The following is a 12,013-nucleotide window of genomic DNA, read 5'->3' as shown; positions in this document are numbered from 1 at the left end:
TCTTTGCAAGTCTAGCAAGATATCTCCTGCTAAGTGTTCTTGGAGTTCCAGTTTAAAGGATAAAGGACAAACTAACTGATTAATGATTAAAATGATTGCATAGCATATTTTTCTTGTTTCTTTTTCTCTAAAAATGCAACTCTGTTCAGAGAAGGGGAAAATTACAATACAGAAGCTGTGAAGGGGAAAAAGAAGTGTTTAAACCATTCTCCACCAGTTTGTCCCCTGTCCCACGTGGCTTTTGTTGCTGCTTCAAACTAGTGGAAGTGAAAATGTGGAATCTCACAGGGTGAAAAGTCTATTTTGTGGAGATTTGGAGCAGTTACATGCAAAGGATCAAGTTCTCCCTTCATTCCTACTATTTGTTTCTACTCAGTTCCTGCTTTTGTGGTTGCGGTGAAGCATATCTTTTAAACTAAAAACTCAATGTAAAATGTCAACATATATTAGCAACTCTAAACAAGAGAGATGATTATCCTTTCTGGATTTCTCAGTCTTTGAAAGCCTGTTCCTGGTTGGTTGCATGTTTGCTTGTGCTATGTATTTATTAGCCCATCTCAAATGGGGCCCATGTCATTGTTATACTGTCAACAATGTCCTGACTTTCTGTATAGTTAGACGAGTCAAACTGCAAATGGTTTTGTACAGCTATCCTAATAGTATTTCCCTGTTAATCTCTACTCATACGTATGTCCGATTGTTTTTGGTGGAGCTTCCTACTTAATTGGTGGGTTTAGGATTTCAGGGCTATTGTGGTCTCGTGATTTGAGTGGTGAACTAGATTTCCAGGAGATCTGGATTCTCATTCCCACTCAGCCATGGAAACCACTTGGCCATGGAAATCCATCTTGAGCAAATCACATTATCTTGGCCTGAAAAGAAGATGAAGGAAACCCTTTCTGAAATTACTTAGCCAAGAAAAGCCTGTGATAGGGTTGTCATATGACAGAATGACTTGAGGGCACACAACATAGGCGTCCAAGCAATTTTGACTGAAATCCTGGTACAAATGGGTTAGATCTCTCAACTTAGATCCTTAAAAATGAAAATTATTGGCTTTATAAGAGTTGAATAAGAAAATGCATTTGTACACTTGCAAAATTGTTGTAGGATTTATAAATGTGGTAGAAATGTTCAAGTTAGGCTATACTTAGTCTAGATTAAAGCAGAATGGAACTAACAATTCAGTGGTCTGCATCCTTTTAAGACATCACTGTGATACACAAAGAAAGAATCTACAACAAAACATTTGCTTAGGTCTTTTTTCATCTGACCTCTCATGTATTATGCAAGGATTGATTTAATTATCCTTAAAGCCTAACAGGTTACCAGCCTTGAACATCCCTAGCTTCCTCCATAGTCTAATTGCTGCTAAGGATATAAAGCTTTCTCTAATATTTACAGAAATATATTATCGGTGTTGCAGCTTGAGCCAATTACTTTGCTTCAAGTTTGGTCCCTTTTGGCTAATAAGACTAATCATTCCCCACTGCCTTGCCAATGGCCCTTTCTGTAGTTGTGGAAAGTTATAATGTCTCCCCTTTGCCTTCTTTTGTCTAGATTGAGCATGTCCACTTTTCTTAAGCTTTCCTCCTGGGTCTTATTTTCAATATATTTTATCACTGCTGATGATGTTCTTTTAATTACTTCTAATTTGTCTATATCTGGAGAAAGCATGGTGCCCTCAACTGTATGCTGCACTCCAAATGAAAGTCTAGCCACAGCATCAAATAGAGCGGAAAAACTGCTTCTCTTGCACTACATTGTGATATGCCCATTAGCATGAGCTTATCACAAATTCATCATCTTTCCTTGACACCTTGGCTCATCCAGCAGAGTGACCTTCTTCAGCTGCTTTTCTGTGTGGCTTTCTAGCCACCTGTCAATCCCCATTTCCCCCTTCTGAGCTTTGATTTAAGGGTTGCCCACAGAAGGAAAATGCAAAGGAGTTTATCAGGGTTGGACCTTTTTATTTATTTATTTTTGCAAAACTCCAGAGCTGTTAGGATTTTCTTGGAATCACAAGGGAATTTGCATAGAAACTATTTGTGATATCTACTGTAACTCATGCACTAATTTCCAGATTCAGCTTTAAGCATTGGTTTCTCATGGATTTTTGCCTTCTTATGTATGAAAAAAACTTTTCTAAGAAATATTTCAACTATTACTTGTAATTTTGCAGGATTGGCTCTAGCTCAGTGGTAAAGTGTGTGCTTGGCATAGTACCTCCTGGTAGCTTCCATGATGGTGAGGTGGTGAACTCACCTTGGATTTTAGTCTACATCTTAAAAGAATGTCATTTTAAAGCTTGGATTTATTGCCTCACTACATGGAAGTGCACATCCACCACTGGCTTTCATGAAACAATTCTAGGTTCTGTTCCCAGCATCTCCAGGACAAAGCAAAGCAGATAATCATGCCCAAAACTACAGAATCACTGTCAGTGCAGAAAATTATAAACTAAGTTTATACTAAGACTCAATCTAAACCAACTTTATTGCTGACATCTTATTTTTTCTTACTCCGGTTTTTTATCCCAGAATGAGTTGCAATCATTTGATATTTCAGACTTTCAGAGATGCTGAGATATTTCTGATATTCTTCTGAGGAAAACCCCTCTTGTGCATTATATCTACCCACTTCTGAGAAAATCACTTGCAGGTTATATTGTGAAAAACTTCCATATATCCATATCATTTGACCTCTTCTAGCATTACAAGAGGTCTAATATATAGTTTGTAAGAATATTTTTAAAGTGGGATTGTGTGTATTGCAGTTATTAATTACGAATAGATGAAAGGTCATGAGGATAGCAATCCTGTGACTGTTGGTTGTGTTTCATATCAATAAAGCATATACTATTGATGGGACTAAATTTCTCAGGAAAAAATGTGTTCCTTCGTTAACCCCCTGTCTTCCACGGTTAAATGTTGGAGAATCTTCCTTCACTTCCAGAGAATAGTTAATGAAATGAGAAAATACACACACATTTCACCATCCCTATGATAGAAAATGCAGGCATGACAATAGTCCCAGTTTTTAAAATGTTGTTTTTTAAAAATTCTTGGAGAACCTACAGACTTGCTTCCTATTCCTATTGGTCCTCTGCCCTGACAACCCAGAATGAGAACTGAAAAATTCAGAAGATGATTTCTGATCAGTCTATAGTTGTCTCCACAAGCCAGGACTTGAGGCCACAGTAAAAAAAAAATTCATTTCAGTGTTATACAAATGAAATAAATATTGGAATAACAATAGCAAACATCCTTGTTGATATGTTTGCCTCCACACTTCTCAAATGAACATGTGTAAAGTCCTCTGCATGACAGAGGCCATACAGATACTTCTAAACATAAGTTTAGAACATAAGGAGATATGTGAAGGCATGAAGATCCAGCCAAGGCAGTATGCTTGTAGAAGGATCTTTACATGTTCCAGTCCTTCACACGGTCTTTGTGATTCCCTTAACAGGAATAAGATTAAATCCACATTAGACACATATACACACTTCAGAAGATTGATATTTGTCTTGTAATGGCATGAAACCATAATGCAGGATTCTAAGAATAATTACACTGGAATTTATTGATGTAAGCAATCATCTGCTTTTCTCCTTTATTTTGTTGTTAGATTTCATTATGTCAAATATACATTTATTTCATTGGATAGAGAATGTATTAGGGTAGTAACACTTTGCCAGGTTTTTTGTGCCAAATTTTTTTAGAGAAATTTAATTTAGTGGCAACTTCAGATGATAGGAATTCAAAATGTCCAATTGGTTGTGCTCCTAACTGTCACTTAGATTGGGTCTTTGATCTTTCAGTACAAAGCTCTTTCGTGCAGGAGGCTATGATAGTGCACATCCCCTTGTCAAAGAGCAAAGCGTTTGAACTTCCTCGGGTGTAACTAAGAGAAAACAATAATGAACTGGCTACCAGCCAGCACTCCACACTGTTCTAAGTATACAGGCAGGTGAATCAACAGGAAATTGAGGTAGCAAGGTCTAGTGGACTAGGACATGCTTGAAGGTAAGCTAGAAAATAGAGAGTGAACATAATGTTGTTGGCTTTCAGACACAATGGTTTCCAAATGTGAGGACGACTGCAACCCCCCTCTTAGCAACTTATTATGTATGTACAAGAAAGGATTTTCTGATCACCTCTAAGTAAAATATGGGTCCCATATTGAGAATCCTATGTAAAGGTGCATCTACACTTTTGAATGAATGCAATTTGACACCTCTTAAACTGCCACTATTCAGTGCCATGGAATCCTGAGATTAGTAGACGTTTTGCAAGGTCATTAGTCTTCTCTGCCAAAGAGTGCTGGTCCTTCACTAAATTACAAATCCCAGATTTCCATAGCATAGACTGCAGTTAAAATGGCATCAAAGTGCTTTAATTCTATAGTGTAGTAGATGGACCTTATGGCTATCATCACCCTGACGCTTTATCCTTTGCTGTCTTCTGAGCCAGACCAGGATGAGTAACAGCTCAAGGGCCCTAACTGAGCTTCATAGGTGAATAGGATTTTGAACTTAAGCCCCTCTGGGTCTAGTATAATAACTTAAACTAGGTATGGATAGCTGTGTTTCTCCAAGTGTTGTTGTATTGAAGCTCCAAGCAGTTCAATCCTCACCATTACCTATATTAGCTAAGGCTGCTGGGAGATGAAGTCTGGCAACATCTGACCACATGATCCTCTCCCTTGATTTATATGGAAGAATGTTCCATCCAGCCAGACATATTTATACCTGGGATACTCATGATGTCTGTAAATGAGACATTTAAAAAAAAACCTGAAATCCAAATATGCTAGAAAATGTGTTTAGTTATGGCAAGAACAAGTAAAGACCAGTTTCTGATCCAACCAATAGCTGCACAGAGGAGCATACAGCTTTGCACAAATGACCTTTCCACAACAATGGTGAAAATTCCAGGATGAGGGGTTGTCCAATCAATATGTGCAATCCAACATACTATGGGAAATGGCGCATTCCATATCAATGTGCATGATTAATCCAATCTAAGTTTTAGCACAAGCTTTGAAGAAATTATTATGGTACTTAGCCTATTTTGGATACATGGTCCAACCCTTTGGATAGGTCCTTCAAAGTTTAGGCTAAAACCTGGAGTATTTCATTGACATGGAACCCACTTCAAAGAGTGTTTTGTTATCTTTGAAGTCAGAGAAGAAAACGGCATATGGAAAAAGCTGGGAATCTTTTGGACAGAGAGGAAATGACTAGTGAATAAAATAATGTATATCCCACCCATGGTACTGATGCGTAGCTAACTTCCTCTGGAATAGACCAAATATTTTGCTTTGGCTCACACAGGTCTTTTATATCCTTTCTTTATAAAAACTTGCCCTAGAATATTCCAATGTTAGTGAATTTTTTATTTAAAAAATTAAGAAAATTTACTTTCCAGGAACACAGAGAGTCAGTATTTCATTATCATATACATACTGGTACATTTACTTTGCTTGAGGAAACAATTTCTGTTGATATAGTTCAAGTAGACTGAAGGGGAGGGAAAAATTGTAGTTTCGAACAGATGGTTAGGACAGATGACTGACTGACTACAAACCATGACTAGGAAGTGACTAAATGTTACTTGCATTATGCAGAGAATCTTTTTTCCTGTACATCATTTCTCTGCCTGCCATCGTCTCCTCCTCATGAAAAAAATAGAAGTAAAATAAACTTAATACTTTCAACAGCTCCCCCGCATCCCGCCCTGCTCATTCCACGTATGGTTTTGTCTGCACAACAGCTTTGAATCACAAAAGGCACTTCCTTTATTGGTTTGTCATAAACAGGAAACATTTGAAGTTTATCAAATGGGATGCTCTTATTTCTCACAGCTTTTTTGTTGCTCTCTAGATTCATCTTTTAAATTATAGATGGTGCTGTATTGTTGTAGTATCAAAAATGAAGTCAAGCAGCAATACAACAAAAAGGCTTTAGCCCCATAGCAGAGTACCTGTTCTCGAAGGCAGAACTTCCCAAGTTAAATTTCTGACATTTCCACTTAGGGCTGAGGAAGAACTCTACCTGAATCTAGGAGAGAGAAGACCAGCAAATCTAAGTTTCTGCATGAATCAGTGATCTGACACAGTAAGGGTGTGAACATTTCTGCATATCAGAATAAGAAAATTGACCACATACTGGACTTCTCTGAATATTGCCTTCCCTTCCTTCCTATTAGAATACAAATTGGTGTTTTCCTCCTGCACTTATATGTGCATATTTTACCCTTTTCCCTGGAAAGCAAATTCATTTTGCAGTTTATCTGAGTTTTTTTTACATTTTTCTCCCATTGACTAAAGCTTGTTGTGCATATTTTTCTGCACATTTTAGCCCCATGCATTTTAAAATATGCGCATTTGTTGTTTTGAGGACACACCTTTGAAACTGCCTGTGATTTTTGCAGGGATACGATTCTGGCAAGTGAGGGGCACATTTTCTCACAACAAATCTCAGAAGGTGTGAAAATGCTGTTTTCTTAAGACTGTCCATTCCAGCTCAGTTTCTTTCTACCTCCCTGTTAGAGATATCCCTCATCCTTAGTAAAGCCCCATTTCACATGTTAAATTAAAGCAAACACCATTGATGTCATTGTGTGCCTTCAAATCATTTCAGACTTTAGCAACCCTAAAGCAAACATATCATGGTGGGTTCTTTGCCTTACTCTGAAGGTGAGAATATGTGACTTGCCCAAACTTAAACAGTGGGTTTTCATGGCTGAGTGGGGATTCAAACACTGGTCAGAAAACATATATCTTGAATGTTGCAAAACCCTGATGACCTGGACTGAGAAGATTATTTGCAGTTCTATGCAAAACTGACACTTTTCCTAGCATTTCTAAAATTATTTTGCTAAGGTTAAGTGGGGAGAATCTGGATGTTCCAGTCTAGAAAAAAAAATCCAAACTCTGACAGAAACAGGTTATCACAGAGTAATTGTCTTTTTGGATTTGGCTCTGTGTTCTCATAAGGATGCTGTGCAGCAAGAATTTGTCTATTGTTTCTGATGAGTTGCCCATTGCTGTTCCTGTATGTCTTTTCCCTGCCATGGGTAAGTAACACAATATTGATAGTTTTCTCTTAGAAAAATCAAGCATCTTGAGTATGTGTGTGCGCATTTTACAGCCTTGAAAAAACTATTAGCAGAGAAAAGAATTCAAAGGAAAATTGAAATGTATATCCAAGTCACCACAGGTTTCCCATTCATGCTACGCACTGATTTAAAGCAAGGTTGATTTCAGTTGACAGGACCAATCATTTGTTCAGCAGGGCATGCACGGAAACATTTACACATCCTGTGGTTGCACAGAGGGATTCTTTGGATCAAGGCCATTATTTATTTTAATTGATTTAAAATAATAATATAAACAGTAATTCTAATGCACTGAGTTAGCTTCTTATACTACTACGTGATGGTGTTTCCCCCCAGTCCTGTCTTCGATCATCGCATATCATAGTGAAAACTACTGCTCATATCGTAAGGACTCTTTACTCAGATCCTTACATCAACATGTGATGTAGCTTCATTTCCTCATTTTTTAGAAATCTAGGGAAAACATTGGTATAGCCAAAGAAAGCTCAGTAGTTTAATCACTCTTTTGGCTACTGAAATTATCCTGACATTTTACCATAGAATCATAGAGTTGTAAGAGAACACAAGGACCATCCAGTCCACCCCCTGCCATGCAAGAACACACAATAAAAACACTCCTGACAGATGGCCATCCAGCCTTTGTTTCTAAACATCCAAAGAAGGAGACTTCACCACACTTCGAGGCAGCATATTCCACTGCTGGGCAGCTCACACAGAGATAATGTTGTGAAGTGTAATTTCTTCTCCAGCTTCGGTTCCAGGTATAAAATAGCCATCCACCCCTGATAAAATTTCCAAACTACACAGTTATAATACAATCATTCCACTTCAGCTATCATAGTTCCATCCTATGGATTCTTGTGGTTTGCAATATGATTGGAGGCACTAAATCTCTCTGTGTTGCACCTCAAGGCAGCTTGAACACTGGAAACCAAACAGAGACCAATAATCATATAATATCTTTATTAAAACAATAATAAATTCAGGAAAGAATAAGTGGAAAGGATGAGTGAGCAATAGTCCTTTAAGGATTGGTATGAATTAGTCCAAAGCATTGAAGAGATATGTCCAATATTATTGTCCAAAGTCCAGAAACCGAAACATGCTCAAAACTGATGAAAAGTTCTTGAGTGGGGAAACAACAAGAAAGCAGGAGTAAATAACAAAGTCCAAAGTCACTAGAAAGTCTTGGATTTCAAGGCAGGCAAAAGACGAACCTAAAAGCAATCTGGATTCAGGAACAAGGCAAGGACGTGAATTCACTCCGGATTAAAACGGGAGTTGCGGCTCAGCTTGGCCACCAGGAAGCATGAGACTTGGCTTGAAAATCAGGGAACTGGAAACGGTGAAGTCGCTACGTTGACACCACAACTGGCTCACAGTGCAAGACACTTTTATAGAAGTTAGATCTAATAACAGCGAAGGGAACCCAACTCCCCAAAGGTTCCCAAAGCAATCTGCTATCCAGTATCTCCTCTAGATGCCAATCGTTGACTCCTGCGAAGCTGCTGTGTCTGGGATCTTTGTTGCTGCAAAAACTGTCTTCTGTTAAAGGATACATTCCCTGGGGAGCTTGGAACATCTGGTTCTTCCATGGGAGTAATGTTATCAGTATCTCTCCCAATTAAGGAAGCCTCGGAGCTATCCACAGCTCCCCAACTGTAATTGGAAGGAACTCGGAGGAGAAATGGGTGAAAAGTCAGAGTAAGCTTCATCCTGGTCAAAGTTCATTTCTGAACCAGGTTCAGAACCCAAAGGTGGCTGGGATATAACACTCTGGCTGAAAATTCAAAAGTTTTCTTCCTTAACTGACCATCTTAGGATTCCATGGAATAGAACCATTGCCATTGAAGTATACTAATAATACTATAATTTGGTAGTGTCAATGTGCTCCTGGGCTATGCAAGAATAATTTACCCCAAGTATTCTATTAAGTGTCTGTCAAGGTTAGAACAAGTAACTTTGGTTAGTGAAGAAACCACAGGACAAAATTCTCAATCCTTTAAACATCTAATGAATCCATACCATTCCTTCAGAAAACTCCAGGCCTATATATATAAAAAAATACTACCTCCTCTCCAAAAAGTTTACCCCAAAACAGATCTTACACTGTTTAATTTTGCTTTGAATGACACTTTGACATCAGCTCCATGTTGAACAGTACTAGCTCAAATGTCTACTATTTTAAAATGTTATTTATTATCAGGACATTAAACTTAATCCATGAAGCATAAACATTAAGAGTTACTGGTATTCTCTCATATTTGGATGAAAGCCTCTGCCCCTCATCTGGAATCCTTTTGAATAACATTGACCAAGAGCAGGAGAGAAGATCTGATCAAACATCAGCACTTTCACATAGTGCTAAACTGCACACTAAATTCTTTCTTACGTGCTTTTGAAATTATTGCGAATAAGTGCAAAGGCAGTGTACTCCATGATTACTGTTCTCCACAGTTAATTATAATCTTCATGTGTTTGTTGATGCTACACAATGAAATCAAGTATAGTGGTTGTGAAGAGTTGCCTTGCCTCCTTTCAGCAGTAGCTTTCATCTTTTATAAAAACAGCAGTACAGGGAGTGTGGGAAGGGTGTATATCTACATCTGTAGATTGCCATTAACTTGCCATTAATCTCCTCTCACTCAGAGCTGGGTAAAAGATGCTGTAGATTGTGGAGAACATTTCCAGTAGTGATGACAGCCCCTCAAAAAAGAAGAAAAAGGGTAGGCTGTTTTAGTAAATATTAAGGAACCTGTAGACTTGAAAGAGTATTCTCCCAGCAGGATGGCTTGGAAACACTTAGACAAAGATCTGCAAAACATAAGAAGTTCTCCAATGAAGTCATCCCCTTAAAAGTTCATTTACCACCCAAAACTTTGTACAGAGTCTTTCAGTTTGTACTTGAAAATGTTCCAGCAGTCATAACACATTGACCTCTTCCTTAAGTTTATTTATTTGAATTAAGTCGGGAGAATCACTTTACCTGTGTGAGCAAAAAATGATCACTCTGGCACCCTTTCTCAAAATGCAGCATTGGCATCTGTGTGAAATTGCCCTACTGGGGGAAGCATGTTTAATTAAATAAATAGGTGAGTGAGTGACAGTTTTAATATGTAGCTATGTGTGTATTTTTTTAAAGGATCATTTTTTCCTGGAATGACAAGGTTCTTTAGAGTGTGCATGCCTTTCTGCAAGAGATCTGTGATAATTGGACACTGTATAATTAGAAATGCCTTGTGAACCAGGAAGTCACAGAGCTCTAGTTGTTAAAACACAACAAGTTCAGCTTGTATATCTCCCCCTTCCTTCAGTTATCATAGAAAAAGAAATGTTTTTCTCTCTGACCTTTAGGAAATTCCTGACTAGTGATCATGGCAGTGTTGGCCTAGGTGCTGTGTCAATGCAAGTCAGCTTTCATTACAAGACTGCAGTACTGTATTCACAACTTCCCATTTCCTGACAACTAAATCACTGTGAAGCTAGTATATGATTGGTAGACCTCTGCAACATGAAAGATCATGGATAGGATAATTAGGCCAAGACTATCCCAGCTCCTGAGATTTCAAAGAAGGCCGAACAAAGACTGAGACCTATGGGCAATCCCTGGTGATGTCACAAGGAGAAGGTGTTCATGAGGTCACAAGGGTGATATAAAGACAAACCCTGGTGATGTCATTAGCAATGCTATCTAGATTTTCAACTACAATTGCTCAAAGGATGCAGTTTAAATAATAGTGACAAAACCACAAAATCTAAGATAGTAGGAATACCAAGAGACTGATTTTTCAAGGCAGCACTTTCGCCTTATGATTCATCCTCCTTGTCATCTCAGACTGAAGGTCCAGGCCCTGAGAGCAGGAAACCCTAGCTGGGAGAGGGGATAGTCAAGGTGATAGTAAACAATTGATTTGACAAAAGCATGACAATTCCATTTAAGATAGTTGCTGAGGAAGAAAGACTTGCTCAAATATCTCAAACTGAGAGACAGTTCCTTGAGTGGCAGTGGTGGAGGGGGTACCCTGCTCTCTCATTTAAAATCAACATATTCATCAAGTAGGTTTGCTGATTCATTAGTCACAGTTTATTCTTGCAAACACCACAGTGACCTCTTTCTCTGTGTATGAGATAGAGTATGTGAGAATTGTAGTTTGTGGGAGGAAATTATGACAAGCAATAGGCATGCTACTCATATAGCCCAAGAATGTCTATGAGATATGCTTATATGGATGATCTTAGAAAGATTTCAGCAACGGGTTCCTGGCTTACTTCTTCCAACAAGATTCTTGGAGAGGCAATGGCAACCACATGCATCCTGGACCCCTGCCCATCCTGGCTGATAAAGGAAGCCAGAGGGGGTTTGGCAGAGTGGGTGAAAGTGGTGGTTAATGCTTCCCTGCAAGAAGGCAATATTCCAGTGGGCGTAAAGGAGGCCGCCATAAAACTGCTGTTATAAAAACCACATCGGACCTCACGCAATTGAACAACTTTCAGCCATTTTCCAATCTCCCTTTTTTGGGCAAAGTCTTGGAACCTATGGTGGCTTCGCAACTCCAGGTGTTCTTGGAAGAAACCGATTATCTCGATCCAGCTTCAGACTGGGTCATGGAACTGAAACAGTCTTGGTCTCTGTTGTAGCCCAGCCTCCATCTGAGCTGTCAGGTGAGCCTGAGGTTGGGCCTGTTCAGCCTGTGATTGTCCCTGCACCTGCCTTGCCAGAGGACTCTGGGTTTGGGCCTATGATGCAGCCAGAGTTTGTCCCAGTGGATTCTGGGACCAGAGACAGAATGGTTGCAAGTAGGCAGTTTGAATTGTATTCCTCAAAGCAGTCAAGGTCAGATCTCCAGGTGCCAGTCTGCTATCGAGCACAATTCAAAGTGCTGGCTTTA

General features: G+C 38.9%; 1 long non-coding RNA gene across 1 annotated transcript in view; it reads right to left on the bottom strand.

Moving 5' to 3' along the window:
- Nucleotides 1–8,070: 8,070 nt before the first annotated feature.
- The window catches only part of LOC134297546 (uncharacterized), a 40,854-nt gene continuing 36,911 nt past the window's right edge, over nucleotides 8,071–12,013 (bottom strand). The window contains exon 2 of the long non-coding RNA XR_010004325.1: nucleotides 8,071–9,938. This is a non-coding gene — a long non-coding RNA (uncharacterized LOC134297546). The remainder of the gene's footprint in view (nucleotides 9,939–12,013) is intronic.

Source organism: Anolis carolinensis, chromosome 3 (genome assembly GCF_035594765.1).
Source record: "Anolis carolinensis isolate JA03-04 chromosome 3, rAnoCar3.1.pri, whole genome shotgun sequence".
NCBI classification, from domain to species: Eukaryota; Metazoa; Chordata; class Lepidosauria; order Squamata; family Dactyloidae; genus Anolis; species Anolis carolinensis.
Note: the sequence above shows the minus strand (reverse complement) of the source record. Positions and strands in the feature narration are given on the sequence as shown.